This window comes from Acanthopagrus latus, chromosome 15 (assembly GCF_904848185.1).
Source record: "Acanthopagrus latus isolate v.2019 chromosome 15, fAcaLat1.1, whole genome shotgun sequence".
Lineage (NCBI taxonomy): Eukaryota > Metazoa > Chordata > Actinopteri > Spariformes > Sparidae > Acanthopagrus > Acanthopagrus latus.
Window position 1 is genome coordinate 22,125,441 of NC_051053.1, and position 16,262 is coordinate 22,141,702.

The 16,262-nt window shown below is 41.7% G+C and overlaps 2 protein-coding genes across 6 annotated transcripts in view; one reads left to right on the forward strand and one right to left on the reverse strand.

Annotated features, from left to right (window-relative positions):
* add3b (adducin 3 (gamma) b) overlaps window positions 1-10,193 on the reverse strand; it is a 30,620-nt gene extending 20,427 nt beyond the window's left edge. The window contains exon 1 of one of the 2 annotated variants that reach the window (XM_037123479.1): window positions 9,669-10,193. The gene's annotated coding sequence lies outside the window, so the exon portion shown is untranslated. Of the gene's footprint in view, window positions 1-449; window positions 1,532-9,668 lie in introns of those variants that run through there. The other variant, XM_037123480.1, reaches the window with a different exon arrangement.
* Window positions 1-16,262, forward strand: part of LOC119033422 (VPS10 domain-containing receptor SorCS1-like) — a 141,439-nt gene that overhangs the window by 44,930 nt on the left and 80,247 nt on the right. The window lies entirely within an intron of this gene.

Here is a 16,262-nt window from a genome sequence, read left to right on the forward strand (position 1 = left end):
AACACTCCTCTAAAACTGTTGGAGGCCAGTGAAGCTTTGTCAACACACTAAACAAAGGGCAGGGCCCTCATGCAAATCAGCCAGACTGGAGAGCAGTTAGCACCTTCAGGGCTACCTGGACGTGGAGGGGAGGAGGGGGTGGAGGGATACATGAGATTCCGCAGGGGGACTACTTTACTTTACTCTACATTAACTTCGGCCTGGAAATTGAATTGTTCGCCTCCAACATAACGAAATAAAACTTGTATAACAGCTTGTTTCCACATAAATGCGCGCTGGGCATCAAATTACAACTTGCAAACCCTCTTAAAAAAACTACGAAAAGTAACGCGGGAAGAGCGGCTGAGTTATATTATCAACCGAGGCTCCACTTTTCCTGAGTTCAGGCTCCATTAACAACAAAGCGAACATGAAAAGAAAACCCCATGAGGGAAAGTTTTAAACATTACCTGAAATGCCCAGTTCGTGAGAGGACGACGTGATGTCGAATTTCTCCAACAGAGACTCCAAAATAAAAAAAAAGGTGGATAAAAGTAGCAGCAGGCGGATGTTATTCCCGGTTCGGATACATTATGGCTGTAAAGAAAAGAAAAGCTCGCAGTGCGCAACTTGATGCTGCTCCAGTCTCCAGACTGCAGACTGCCCGCTGCGGGAAGCACAGAGTTGTAGAAGGAGAAGAAATAGAAGAGTGGAGAGCGGCTGCATGGAGGAGGATGTGGGTGTGTTGGTGTGGGAAAAAGGAAAAGTGACCATGTGACTTCGCTCATCCACCCACCAGGCCTTGTGAATGCAGCGGGACAAAGGAATGGCCACTCAGGATCAGTGGAGCTGTTTTAAGGCTCTTCTTTACAACCACACTGTAGCCCTCCTGTAATATTCCGACACTGGCTGCGAGTTCAGCGACCTTGTTTTACTCTCCCGTCCCCTGTGGTATCCTTAATGCCCCTGCGGGAACTTGTTACAGGATTGTTACAGCTCTTTCTTTTTTTTTCTATTTTCTGTTGGTTGTGATTTATCCTCCTCTCTCCGGCTGTGTGTCTGTCTGTGTGATTCATTAACTCCTGCCACTTCATTTCATAAATAACTGAGGCTCCTGTGTTCCCACAGCCCCTCAGCCGAGAGCTGTTCATCAAAGCTATATGGCCCAGTCTTACCAAAACACAGCACTTCAAAGCCCGAACAAGTGCTCCCCTCAAAAAGTGAGAGGGGAAAAAAAAAGTTTGTCCAAAACACAAGATGTTTGCTCACAGACAGCAATGAAGCGCAGATGTTCTCCGCAGAAGGAAAGACAACGCTATTTCTGATTCTTTTGTTCAGCTCTCACTAAAGTAGTGACAAATCGTCCATCGATCGATTAGTTGTACGAAAGAAAATTATTTGGCAACTGTTGTGATGATCGATGAATCAATTTCAGTAATTTTCTTCTAGCAAAGAAGTCATTTATACTTTACAATAACAATTTTTGACACTGGAAAATGTGTATTTATATGTAAACTGGTGGATTGTTGGTGATTGTATACTTAAATAAACATAGAAATAGTTATTGGACAGATAACAAGCAATAAAGTGTTTATAGAACATTTATTAAAAGGGGCAGTATAAATGAATTCTAAAATTCTCACCAGAATGTGAAGAAACAGCAGTTTTGACCTCACAGTGTTTATGTACTGTGCTTCAGAGATATCTGCTGAAGTAAGCATGCTAACCAGCTAACCATGGCCTGTCCTGGTCCAAAGCTCCTGTGTTAGAGATGAAAAAAATGTCCAGAGTATTCAGCCTGTAATGCTAGCTGCAAGGCAAGATGAGCTAACTAGCTAACGCTAGCTACAGCTGGCAGCATGCTGCCCCCTATGTGTTTGGAGTAGGTACATTCTTACTCTACTCAGGCGGCCAATTCTTACATATTGCACCTGTAAGCATTTGTAAAGGATTATAAACATCAGATGCAGCTTTCATGGTTATGGAGCATTTGATTAACTAAAATTTGATTAAAGGTATTACACGGAACTAAAATTAAAACTATTTTTGTTGCTCTTTAATCGGGTGATTAAAAACAAGATTTAGAGAGGCTGCCGGAATAAACCAAAAATTAAAGTACCACGTGGTAGCTTTAACTCTGAATATACCATTTATCAGTGATGGTTATTATAAAGTGTTAACAAGATGTCAAACATTAAATATAAGAGTAAATGAAGAGCCTCTCTCTCTTTTTTTTTTTTTTACAATTTATTTGATGTTTTAAAGAATTGACAATAAAAAGGTTAATCATGAAAATGATCAGCAGATAACTCGCTCAGAAATAGACTGAGTCACCGTGACATTGCACCAACAACAGTCAGTTCCAGGTAGACTCTCCCAGGACATGAACTTTTGTACTGTTTTGCTGTTCTGGCATCTTTGATATCTACAACAGTGACCTGCTATGATAACTGATAGTTTGGGTGTCCTCAAGCTGTCATTTTCTTTAGTCTTTGGCCCGTCCAGATTAGGTCTCCACTCTAACGTAAGTGAAAGTGCTGTTATTAATAAGACATGACAGCAGCAAACATGCATTTCTAAACACATAAATTGTACAGTATGTAGGTTTTCTACCCAGATGCCAAAATAATGTTTTGTGATGATGTGCCAAACATTTATACACATGACGTAGATATGTGGATACATGCCTCATGCCTCCTTCTGCTAAGAGGCTCAGACAGAGTGGAATCAACTGCCTACATTAAATAATGTGTAGAACATAAGTTCATATAACTATAACATAGTGATAATCACACCAGCTGCGCCTGACGCTCCGCTGTTTCACAAAACACTTCCATGCTGCTTCTCTTCAAGTGAATTAAATTGGCCCTCTTACTGTAGATATGAAATATGAACAAGATTAAAGCAAATGTGAAGCTGTGCAGATTTTATCCCTCTAAGAGATCAGGGATCCCTCTTCCCTTCCCACCCCCTCTAAACTATTTTCTGCCTTGCTGGTCAGTCTCTCCAAAGAGTATTTTAGCCATATTCAAAAGCACGCCATATTAAGTGAAGGCAATTTCGAGAATCTCTGAATTTTCTCAGCACCCTGCTCCTGCAGGCCCACTGAGTTATTACCCTTTTAATCACGCACACTCACATAAGTATCTAGGTTTTGTGAGATAAAGAGGGAGAAGGATTGGATCACTGACTGACATAACAATTCCAGGAAACAGAGTGGAGTCTGGGAGGCGGTGCACATATGTGGACATATGGCTCGATGTAATGAAAAGCAGAACTTTCTCACTCCAGAGCAGTGTGGACCCCCCCCAAAACCCTGAAACCCTGCCTCTCTGTTCCTGGCAAAGTTCCCAGTGAAACCACATACAAGCTTAAATGCCTGCATACACACACACACACACACACACACACAAACATCCTCCCACTCGGCCGCCCTACGCATTCTCGCTGACTATTTGAACTTTTCAGTGAGGGCACTCTGTCTTGGACGCATTGACCAAATGTCAGGTGTTATTAGTCGACGTCTCATTCATACAGATTACTGCTGAGGATATTGATGTCCACAGATAAAAGTGCACCTTTGTCTTGTCACAAACCAGGTATTCCACTGGACAAATGCAGGCATGTTAATGCTGCATGGATAAATCAAGGAAGAAACGTGTACAATAGTAATATGGAACAAGACAAACGACCACCATTTATTTATGGGACACGTCCAAGAGATACCATCGTGAAAAATCTGACGCAGGAACTGAGATGTTTCTTGGCTGAAGGAAGCCTTAAGAAATAATGACATGATCATTCATGCCAGGCTTAATGTAGAACATGGTGAACTTGGCTTATTTAATCAGTTTCTCTGAAAAAACCCCCACAGAGACTTTACTGCCTAGAAATTCTTCTGTTTCTTACAACAGACCCTGGTGCATTGACACAAAGTGCATTCTCAAAGATTGTACTGACTCAAAGATTCAGATATGATCCTTGTACTCCATTACATTTGTGTGATTGTGTTAGTTACTTGTTTACATGACTTTACATTTCTGAAATCGTGACAGCGTGACATGAGCTGACTTTCATGAGGTGAAGGAGATAATAGTGGCGTGACGGTGCACGTTTTAACACTTGTCAATGGGAAAATTCTGGATATTTTTAGTGATTTTCTTCCCACCACGCTACTGGCAAGAAAATTAGAAATTTTTTGATGAGACACAGGGACAACTTTCAGCCGTGTTTGTGGTGACCAGAACCAGGTGATCAAACCATGGGTTTTGTGCTGAAACTGAACCAAACCATAAGTGCTGTTAAAACAGAAAATTGGAAATTGAAAATTAACTTGCAAAATAAAGAAACAAAAAGTTTCAATATATCTGTGGTTTGCAGTGATAATTACTCTGGGGGTTTGGTTCAATCACGTGACATGAATGCATAACTAGTAAAGGATCTTCTTCTATATAATGTCAGACTCACAGCACACTGTTATCCAAAAACTGATCAAAAGTGATGCAGCTAAACCAGCAATATCTTCTTTTTCATTCCATGCGTTCCTCCTCCTGGTCAAAAACAGGCCCTCACCGCTACACAACTCAAGTCAACTGCTGACTGTTCATTTGGAGATTTGGTGTGTTAGGGCGCCCAACCAATGTAGCCTGGAGCCACTAGCCTCTAGCAGTGACGAGCAGGTATAGAGGTCTGGTTACCTTGTTACTGTCTAACTCAGAACTTTGATGTGTAAAATTTGTGGAGTTTCAGCTTCAACAGGAGGCTTCAAAGTATGACAAGCCAGAAGAGTCATAGCTGACTTTCCATTAGAGGGTCAGTGGAGGCCAATATTGTCAATATATCATGCTAGGCTGGCTGTTGGAACAGTGTAAATCCATATTAAAGCCTGCAAGAGACACATCAGCACAAAGAGTAATGAGTTGTGCCATTTTGTGGCCAAACTTTGGTTGAGCTGTAGAGAAAAGTCCCGTACTATAGGAGGCAGAGCATGTTACGGGGAAGCATGACACCCCCTACGACCCGTGGTTTCCCTCGCGCTCACAATTTGGTCTCATCTCTGCTGCTTGTGGGTTTGAAGAGGATTATGATGTCACCGAGGCTGCCGGTGCTTTATCTGGTTTCTCTGAACAGGGAGAAGCTGAGGGAGCCTCGGTTTTTGACAGGTACATGATATACTTCTCAGTAAGTTTGGGGAGAATGTAGAGGAGGCCTCTGAAAGCCTATTATGTGGTCTGCACTCTTTTCAACTTCGCAAACAGGTAGAAGTGACATAATAATAATGTGTGGACATGCATTCATGTACAGCCCATTCACCGGAATAAAATGTTGGCAGTTAATGTTTCTGCAAACCACTGATATGTTAACATCTGTACACTTTGTGCAGAGTCACATTCATGTGCATGACACCACTGGGTATCTGTCAAGGAGGCCTTTGGACAATTTCCAGCCGTTTTTGGCGACCAAAACAGGTCTTTTAGGCCAAACTTTGGGGGCTTCTAACAGATAAAAAAGAAAAGATTGATCCGGTGGAGCTCTGGATATTTTATTTTTAACTTTTGCCTAATTTCCTCTCAACTCGACTTGACTCTGCAGTCTTTTGTCTTGCTTCCTTCGGACTTTTCTGCAGCAAAGGACGTCACCTTGCTGGACAGACAAACAGACACATCCAGAGAATCTGGAACACAATCCCATCGACATGCTCCCCTGTTCCTGTGTTGGTGTTGTGTTGAAAATAATGTCACAGCAGTTTAATGCGGCGTTGCTATGACAATCAGCCAAGAATCCCGCCCACATTGAAGGGGAACTATCTGCACTGGAAAAACGAAAACCCACCACAAGCACCTGGTACCTTTGAGTCAAGCCATGTCAAGGTGTACCAATGCAGTAGAAACTAGGTTTTAAAGCTACAGAAAAATACTGTAGCCTGCCAGCCCAATTGCCAGGATAAAATGTTGTCAGTCAACGTTTCCACAAACCACTCATGCATTTGTGTGAGTCATAGGCTACTTACAATATTGAACACATTACATGTTCATGTCTGGACTCTCATATCAGGACATGGGAGGGAATGGTGCCTGATTCAAGGTTAGGAGAGAAGGCTGCTGAGCCGCTGACCATGGTTCAAGACTGTGTTTCAACATTTGTGTTGAGTGCGACTGTGTGACTCGACTGGATGTTTGAGACCCTGGTACAGTTTCCAATTCTAAGAAGTCCCTAAATTGATGGTTTTCTGATGACATCACAGTCAGGATTATTATTTGACAAAAGCTCCTTCGTAGCCACATCATTATCCAACTGTTTTCACGGGTTGAGTAGTACTTGCCTGAGCAAAACTTGCATATCTAATTAAAAACTTTGAATTTAATTACTCCTTATAAATCTACCAGCTAATCCATGATAACCATTAGGTTGGCACAGAAAATGACAGCACATTACTGTATACTGAGCTTCTGACAGCTGTCAGCAGTTATTTTTGGAAAGCTCTGTGCAAAACCCCATTTTAGTATTTTTCATGCCTCATTTTTTCAAAACCATGATTCTTTTATCAGTGTAGACCTGTTTTATCCTCAGGTCATTAATAGTCATTTAAAGACACAATAACGGATGATTTGTATTATACTAGATGAGATCAAACCAGGCTTTAGGGGACGATGTGTTGGTCCGTTGGATATTATTATAATGACTTACTCATATAACCTGTTTTAAAGCTGGGTTTAGAAATTGTGTTGAATCGTGTGGAGCTGAAGGAAAATGTTTCCTCTTTCTCTGGGATCTGCAGAGTCTCCTCCTCCTCCAGCTGACAGACGCTGGTCTAAATTCAGCATGTACTCTCAGGTGCCACAGATGTCACCAAAGTACTGCAGGATGAGAATAATACACACCAGAGCCTGCTGTCAGTGGGTTCCTGTTATTTATCACAATGCTGGGAAAAAAAAGGCTTAGTTTTTAGGCAGACACAATAATCATCATTGCACTGCTAACATTCAGAGCAATAGACGTACATTTTCTGTCATGATTAATTTGGAGGAGAAAAAAAAAAAAAAAGAGAGAAACTTTGTCTCAGGTCTGAACCAGCACAGTTGCCATGGCAGCCGGTGCTTATGCTGTCTCTCGTCTGAGGCTGAATTAGCAGAGGAGTGAAAGGCTGCCAGATAACGTCCACTTTTACAGGCAAACAGGTTTTATCTGCACAATACGTGAAGAAACCAGTTCTTGGGAATACAATGAGGAGAACTTATCATCTCATGCGCAAATACAGCACTTGTGACTCTGCCTCCTTGACTTATTGTTCTTCCCTGTAATTGGAGCTCGAGGTAAAGGGTTGTTGTATTTCCTCATTAACCGAAGCAATTCTGTGTTGAATGAAATCACAACTATTTCCACTCCAACTACAGACATGTTTGAACTAATGGCCAAAACCCCTTTCAGAGTTTTGCAAGCCTCCTTCCTTGCTGTTCCTGGAAATGTTACTTTGGCCACTGCTGAGCACATTTTCAATCAACTCAACTCGATCCTTGACCCTGATTCCTAATGGTGCGCTCCATTTGAACTGGGAAGAAGGAATTTCCTGATTCCTCAGTGATCAATTTCAACTGGAACGTCCCCTGAAGTCGCATTTTCAACTTGAAACCCAGAGCTCAGAATCAAAGATGGCTGTTTTACACTTGACTAGTTGTGTAAGCTGTAGAATATACTGTTTAATCTGTGTCGTGTGAAATCAGTCTTATGCACAGTACTGTCTAACTTCTGTCAGCAGACATGTTGCTTTGGTGTCTATCTGCACATAATGCATTGTTGTCAACTGGTATTGCTAACGATGGCGATGGTGAACTGACCAACTTCCAACTTGTTGCACTAGAACACAGTTAATTCGGGCATGACCTCTTTTCCAGCTCCATTTTATCGCTTCTGAGGTAGAAGGAAGGCAGCATTAATACAACTGACTGTTTAGAGCAATATGGCAGCACAATAACTTTTTTGAATGCAGCTACACATTGTCCATCCTACAAAATCTGAATGTTGACCATAAGACATTTTACATTTATTCAGTCGTCTCAAATGAATCTCTAAGATGATTCCGACCATGTAATTAAGTTAATATCACTCTGTTCAGATTGCTCTTCTGTGTAACTTAGTGGACATTAGGAGGTTTTAAATGACCGATCAGAGCGTAATGTAAATGTCCTGGGATTGGTCTGTTTCCTAAACACAGTCAAAGGTTAATGGCTGTAGAGGGATGTAGCTGCGTCTTCTTGACATGAGACAATAACTTCCCGTTCCCTGTGGCTTTCCAGGAATACTGTACATTTGAAAATACACATTTGCATTAAGCCAGCATGCACACGGAGCTTTTTTGCATCAAGGCTGGAAGGTTGGAGAGAGAAGAGCTTGTTCACCAGTGTTTTTTATTTTTTGCTACGAAACAATGCCGTTGTTTTGCGAACTTCACACAGAATATTTCACTCTGCCACATGCTAAAAATGGTCCTGCTTCACTCCCACAGCAGGGTGGGTGGCAACAACAGAGCACACTTTGAACCTGGAACAATTTACATTGTTACAGTTGGATCGGTGCCTTCGCAGCGTTCGGGTGTAGAGCCGCATCGGCACACAGATGCACGTACTCACACACACACACACACGCTAACGCACTGCAGTGGTGTGGAAAGAGACAGACTTTTGTTTACCTAAGTGGAGAGGCTGGCTGTAGTCCCCAATGTGGTTGTCTTTGGATGGCCTCCATGTTGGAGATCTAGTGGTTAGTGTGTGGTTGACTTTACCTCAGTGCTTAGGGAGCGATATGGCTAACAAATCCCTCACATGTTGTCGTGTTGTAAACCAACAATATGGGAAAATGAAGTGGTGATTCAATTACGTCAAGCTGTAAAAAAATGTTTTTAAAAAACCTGTAAACCGCTAACCTTTATACCAAAGACCTGACATTTACCACAAGCAGAAAAAACATCCAAATGCAGCGCAGTGAAATAGAAAGGAAGCCATTTATTTATGAAATTCATTTAGCGAGAAGCTGATGACTTCATAAAACTTAATCTAACGTAAAATTCATAAAATGAAAACTGTGTAAAACCTGGAACGGGAACAATCTGTTTCCACGGGTGACAGGGTTTGGGTCATGACCTGCCTTTTCAGTTTAACGGCGCTCTATAACTCACATCACCAGGCACACATATTATGAAATCCTGTGCTTCCCCCAGCCCCACATCTAAAGTCAACAAATGCTTGTTCGGTCGGAGTAATGTTTCTGGAGGGTGACGTTAATTGAAAGCAGCTGTTTGAAGTCTCTGCAGCTGGAGTTGACGGCGCAGCTGCAGAGAGGGCCGATTCAGCAGTGAGGATCTACTACGATGTTAACCGAGAACATTATGTGAAAACGGACGCAATCAAGCCCGACTGAAAAAAAAGCTAATGCACTCAGAAGCCGTGTCATCCAAGTGTTGCTTTTGTGAGCAAACCAAACAAGAGATGTCTTTCGCGTAGACCATAGAGTGTCCTTTACCTGCAGTGAAGTGCACGGAAAATAAACCCTTACTCTCCCAAAGCTTCAAAGCCAACAGATCACACAACTGCACCGGGCTACAAACTTATGTGCTTTGATCTGAGCTCCAGCAGCTTCAGCAAATGCACAGCCACAATGAGTAAAAAGGGTGAAAAAGGACGAATAAAACTTACAGTGTTGGTCGTTTTCTTTTCTTTTTTTTTCACTCTTATCCTTCAGGAGAATTCTTCAGGTTTTTTCTTCAAACTCCCACGGTTCCACCAGTTGCTAGCTGTTTACATTATCACTTTGAAGAAGGTCATCTGGTTTTTTCCCCCAGAAGAGAGGCAACTGCTGCTTTGCCTCTGATCTCCTGAACTCCCTCGGCTCCTCTGTGACAGCGGCTGCCTATTCTCACAGGAAAGCAAAGGAAAACTTGTCAGAGGAGGTTCTGAAGACCACGCTCTCAGATGGGACTGGACTGGGTTGCTAAAGAGAAAATGGGAGGGACGAGCTTCCACCCACAACATATATAAATATATATTTCCCTTATCTCCTCCTTTGCACTAATGCTGGCTAATTTCCTAAATCACATGAGATATAAAGCACTTCAAAGCTTGATTTCTTGAAGGTAGAGCTCCATGTTTTATTAAGCAGGAATTACTTGCAAATCTGTGTCTGACCATAAATGGAGGAAAACTGCAGCGATCTTCTGCCAAGCATATTTTTCCTCTGCATATTGAGCATGCCTCATGTTCTAAATTTTGCTGTTGAGGAGGACATTGCACACAGCGAATGCTTGCCCGCTATCACCTCCTCCCACATACTCTTGTACAGTGAGTGAGTAGGATGTGCTGCTCTCCCTCTGCGCTGCACCACCTGAATACATCTATAGAGTGCCTGCTGGCTGCTATGGCTGAGTAGGAATACAAGGCAATTACAAGCTATGGGCAGCGAGTTGCCGTTTTGACAACGAATGCACAATGATGACGAATGATCAAGCGGTATATGTGGGACGGAGCAAACCATGCATGCCATGTTAGATGGTTCTGGGTGCAGCTTGTCTTATTAAAGTGGTGAGAGCACTGAGAACTTCTCAGGGAACAAGGGGAGTGTGAAATATGTTAACTTCTGGTGCAGCTAACAGCTTATATATGTCTCCTGTGACATCCACAACGTAATATCTATTATGTTTATGTGCTCCATAAACACAGATGTTATCTGTGTGATGAAAATCCAGATGTTTTGGACTAGAAACCGACAGGAAACTGTCCTGCAGAATGATTTTTATTTGGCTTGGCAGCAGCTGATGAGTTAAATTTAGACGTCTCTCTTTTTCCTCCCCGCCACGCTGTTGTTGTTTTTCTCTTTGCGCAGCCTGATAAAACATTCATTTCCTGGGCTTTTCTGCAATCACTGAGCCACACCCGCTGGACCTCCCCGAGTCAAAGAGCACACCCGGCAAGGTCAAAGGTCACGGTGGGATGAAGAAGACAAGCTATTAAAATAAACATCCCAAATGGTGAGGAGGAATATTATATATACATACCACCGTAACTTTGAGCAATTATTGCATTTTTGTGACACAAACACACAAACACACAAACTGAGATATGGAGGACTGAAAAAGTTTCCAAAATGATGGCATAACTGGTAAAACTTGTCAAACATTCTTCCTACACTACACTGCCATCTAGTGAGAGACATGGCAAACATAATGACAGTAAAATATGTCACCTCTTCCCCCGTGTCTCCCCCCCTGTCACAAACGCTCCCATGGTCTCTCTCTCTCATTTCACTTTTGGACAGGCTGAACCAGCTATCTGGAAAAATCAGGAAAATAAGAAGCTCGGGGCAGTGGAGGCAGGGGAACGTCACTCTGTGGCTGGTAGCTTTGGGCTGAGAGGTTCAGATTTGGGCAAAAACATACTTCAGTTCAGTGTCAGTCACATTTGTTGTTTGCATGCTGAGGGAGAGTGGAACGATGATTGCGAGTCACTTTGTTTTTCTTTTATCTTTCAGGTTATTTAAATCAGATCTCACCAATTTAAGACACTTGGATTGGTTTAATGAGAAAACAAGACCAGAAATAACAACCAAAATGGCAAAATATCACAAGCAATATTCAAATGTGGCCTGAATCTGTTAGATTCCTACAAAACATTATTCAAATATATACAATAAATTATACATTTTTAGAGGTCAGAGAAGTCAATCTCTTCAACAACATTCTGCGGAGAAATTCCAAAAGATCTTATAATACAGTTGTTTTCATTGCAGATAGCTTTTCCCCGCAGCAATCTTTCACTGAATATCAGATTCATGGGTATTTAAGCATAAACATGGCTTCAATACAGGAGGGATTCTCTACAGGTCACAGAGGAAAGTCATGACATGATCACAAAAATTGGCTCCAACAAGACATCCCGCAGCGAACAAGGGGAAGATGTCAGGTGTGTTGACGGAAACGGATGTGACAAAAAAAAAAAACGCAAAAAATAACTCGTTTTAATCTGACATAGACTGTTACATAAGCTCCCCGGATGACCTTGAAACGCACGAATGAGACTAATGAGCAGTGATGAGCTAAACTTTTTCAAGGAGTTATTAAGATTGGATCAAATTAATTTTTCGGTTAAGATGTGGGTCTAATTCTTTTGATCTCGGTCCTGCAAAGTAATAAGTAAGAAACAGATTTTGTTCTCTGGAGAGACGACGAGAATGTGAGTGTTTCAATTAGGTATTCATTACTTACAACGAGATGTAATGTAATAGGGTCGAACACGACCGTGAAACTAAAGAGGAGCCGCGAGAGCTGCGCAAGTCAAGAGATTTCACTTCAGCAGACGGTTTATGGACGGGAAGCATTTGTACTCGTGACTGTGACTTGTCAGAAGCACTGGCATCAAACCTATGCATCACTTCAAAACATGTAACCAATCACACGCACCTTTGAAAGGCTGATATGTGTTGCACATCACCTTAATCTAGCTGTGGAAGGATGATCATCTGATGGCAGAGATAGTCTGGGACAAATGAGCTGCCTCTCTTGTCAGGCGGAGACGCCGGAGATGAGAGTTCTGGTTCTTTCTTGAGCTGCTTTTATGTTGGCAACAACATGAGCATGCACCGCCAGTGTTCGACTCCACTGCTGTTACTTATCACAGAGCCCAACAGTTTGTAAATAAATCAAAGCGTCTCCCCCGGGGCTACAGGGCTGTGGCCTTTGTATTCAGGAGGCTTTGCAGCGTGCCATTCTTGTGCTGTGCTCATGTCATTCAAGCGCTTGCCAAGCCGTTTGCTTTGGTCATTTACACCATCAGCTCCTTTTCGATGGGAACTCACAGATAGGGTGAAAATGTTAATCAGACTCCCCTCCTTGACTGGCTGGAGCGCTCTTGGCTCCCTGCATCTCCTAAGGCTCGGTGCCTGCTCCTCTCGCCACCGAGCGAAAAGAGGGAGAATGGCTCTGATCTAAAAGGCAAAGCCCCAACTGGGGTTTCACTTTATGTTGGAAGAAGTACAGGGCGCTGTCAGACCAAATTCCCAAGTACTTGAAGAGGCTGTCACAGCCACAAAGCAATTAACTGTTGTTGTGGTTGTGACAGAGCCAACTGGGATGTGCTACTTCCTTGATTATAGATAGATTTTGTTACTTATTGATTGTATCATAACTGATGGCATAATTGTCAGCCTTCAGTTTTCTATAATTTTACTGCGCATATTATTTATAGTCTCACAGTTTCAGGAAAAATGGTATAAAAAGCTTTTCACTTCTATAATGGGTTCATTACCTGTGTGCTCCAGGTAATTTTCCCCACAACAGACAGCACTATAGCATTAATATTTGAATTGTAGATGACTCACTCCTAAAGTGACCCAAGGTAGCCTAATGGCTGCTGCAGATATAGGGTAATTTCCTTCTGCAGCACCATAATAAAGACGAAAATAGCCCCTTTCTTTAAACAGTTATGCCTCCATCATCCCAAACAATACGAATGGACTCAGACAGCTTCACTCAGGAGGACAGGAGACACTTTCCTAACTCTAGTGCTCTGCTCCATCGTTGAATTACCCCCCACACTGCGCCACAGATTGCCAAATCAAGCCAGTTTGAGCAGCCACACCATCTCCTGAGGTGACTCCAAACCTTAATTACCCGAGAAACAGAGGCAAAGATGGATATCTAAGACAGCGCCTCACTGAGTGCCGCACAGCCTCAGAATCCCTGTAAGGCAATTACTACTTCTGCAAAGAATCAGGAGGCCGGGGTAAAGAAAGGAAAGCAAACTTCATTAAAATGAAAAGCATTAGAAGCGAATCCCCTCCTGTGATCATCATTTTCTCCAAACCTGGCCAAGGCCCAGACTCATAGAGGCATCAGACTTAGTCGTATCAAACTGAGAGGGACTTAAAGACCGCAAAGCTCCGCCAAAACCTGCCCGCCAACAAATACACCCAAAGACATTGTTCCTATTTTGTCATTTCTAAGTTAAATCGATTTCTTGACCCTGCAAATATCTCCTTCGGATTTGGAATCAAGCCTCTATCTGCCTTAAATTCATAGTTATGGATTAAAAACAATAACTGTCTAATGGTAGAAATCTCAGCTCTGGAGCTCTACCAAAATGCAATCAATTTGCTCTTTGGCTCATGGCCTACCTGTCCAGCTAATATCATGTAAATCCATTCATACATTCTGAGATAGGCTTGTGGAACATAATAACTAAGAGGGAACGATGTAACCTTGTTAGCGTAGGTAATAAGGGGGCTGATTTGAGATAAATATTTAATTCATTCCGAGAAACTCTCCATGTTTTCTAGGTCAGTGGATGGTTTCTACCATTGGGTTTTAAAACATAATTATTTTCTAGTTATTTCTAGTGGAATAACAAGGGAACATGTCATTAAAAGTTACTTTCACTGACTTTTAATGACTGAGATGATGATGTGGATGATCACTCCCCTGAGAGCTGTAATACTTTGATATGCCATATAAGTTAGCAGGGAGAGTGATACCAGAACTTTCTAATGTAAAACAATGTCGAGACAGAATTTAAATGCTCGGATGTGTACAGCAGCTTTGCTCACAGACGGCGTAATTTGTTACCTTTTTATTGTCCCCAGAGTGCTCCATTATTTGTTTGATCTTCCTGGGTTTTTTCAAAGCAACAAAAGTGTTTGTGATCTGAAATACCACGCTGTGTTATTCGCACAACATGTCTGGTCATTTGGATTCATATCTGCGAGATCAAAAAGTGTTTTCGACGCGTTTCCAGTTGATAGATGAATAATACTTTAAACTTATCCGCAGCAGGGCGTCTTCTGAACACCCAAGATTTGAATAAACACATGCCAACTTCTTATATTAGGTGTTGCTGCCGAGGCGATTACTGAAAGAATTTCAATGCATTTGTCATCTGATTATTTTCTCCCAGGGATCCTTGAGGAGAGCAATTTCAGCTAAATGTGTGCGTTGGCAACACATAGCTGACTTGTACCTCAACTTGATCCCTGGGTGGCCCTTGATGTGATTATCACTGAATACTTGAAGCTTTTCACTATGCAAGAAGACGTAATGTCTCTGTAGAAGAGGTAGTCTTTTAGCTCTGGGTAGTGGCACATGGACATAAATGGTTTATCTCACCTTAATTTAATGCTGTATTTTCATTTTGATACTTATTCAAGGTACCAAAGATTTCTATTGTGACAACAACTTACTGTTAGGAAATGAATTAGTTGATCGAGTTGACTTTTTTGTCACCCTCTTGTTCCCTTTTCCTATTGGATAAAATTTAGAGTCAGCAGTCATGTTAGCAGCTCTTTTAAGCGACTATGGCACATTGTTACTTCTAGCTCAAGGTCAATGCTAACATTTTGATGTTCAGCAGGTATTATGTCTTCCAGGTTTACTGTTATAGTTTAAAGTGTTAATAATACCGTTAGATGACAGTTAAGGGATCATTGACATTCATCCTCTGAGGACCTTGAATGTCTACACAGTCTTTCTTGCCATTCACTTTTATAGATGTTTAGGTATTTTACTATACAAAAATTGAATGACGGTCCATAAAATACCTGTCAAGATATTTTATTAAAAATGGAAACAAAATAATGTCAACCTTATGCTGTTGCTAGAGGAAATGTCAGATGATCCAAAAAGTTATTAGGATTCATCTGCTGAGAACATGAATGTGTGTCCAAATTATTGTAAATGCTGAGATAGTTTACCGAGAGTGAACATGTTGATCTGCTGATTGTGCTACATGAAAAGTCAGGAGATCAGAAAAGTCATTAGGATATATTCTCTGGGTACTGTGAGTGTCGACAAAAATGTAATGATGGTCCATAAAGTAGCTGTGAAGATATTTCACCAAATAATGTCAACATCATGCTGGTGCGAGAGGAAATGTCAGGCGGTCACCAGGGTTATTAAGACTCATCCTCTGAGAACCACAAATGTCTGTCAGAAATCCCTCTAATAGTAATAAATAAACATTTGTGCTCCTTGTGGTGCTACAAGTCAGGAGATGTCATCAGAATTTATTCTCTGGGCACAACAAGTATCTCTGCAAAGAAAATTCATGATAGTAGTTGTCAATTATTTTCACTAAAAACCAAAGCTGTCATGATGGATCTATGGAGGAAATGTCACAGTATCACCATATTCTGTAGGATTCATCTTATAAATCCATCCTTTAAAGGATTTCCTGCCAATTCCTCCTGTAGATGTTGAGATATTTTACTGAAAGTGGGAAAAACTTTGTCAGGAGAGCTGGAGGATTATC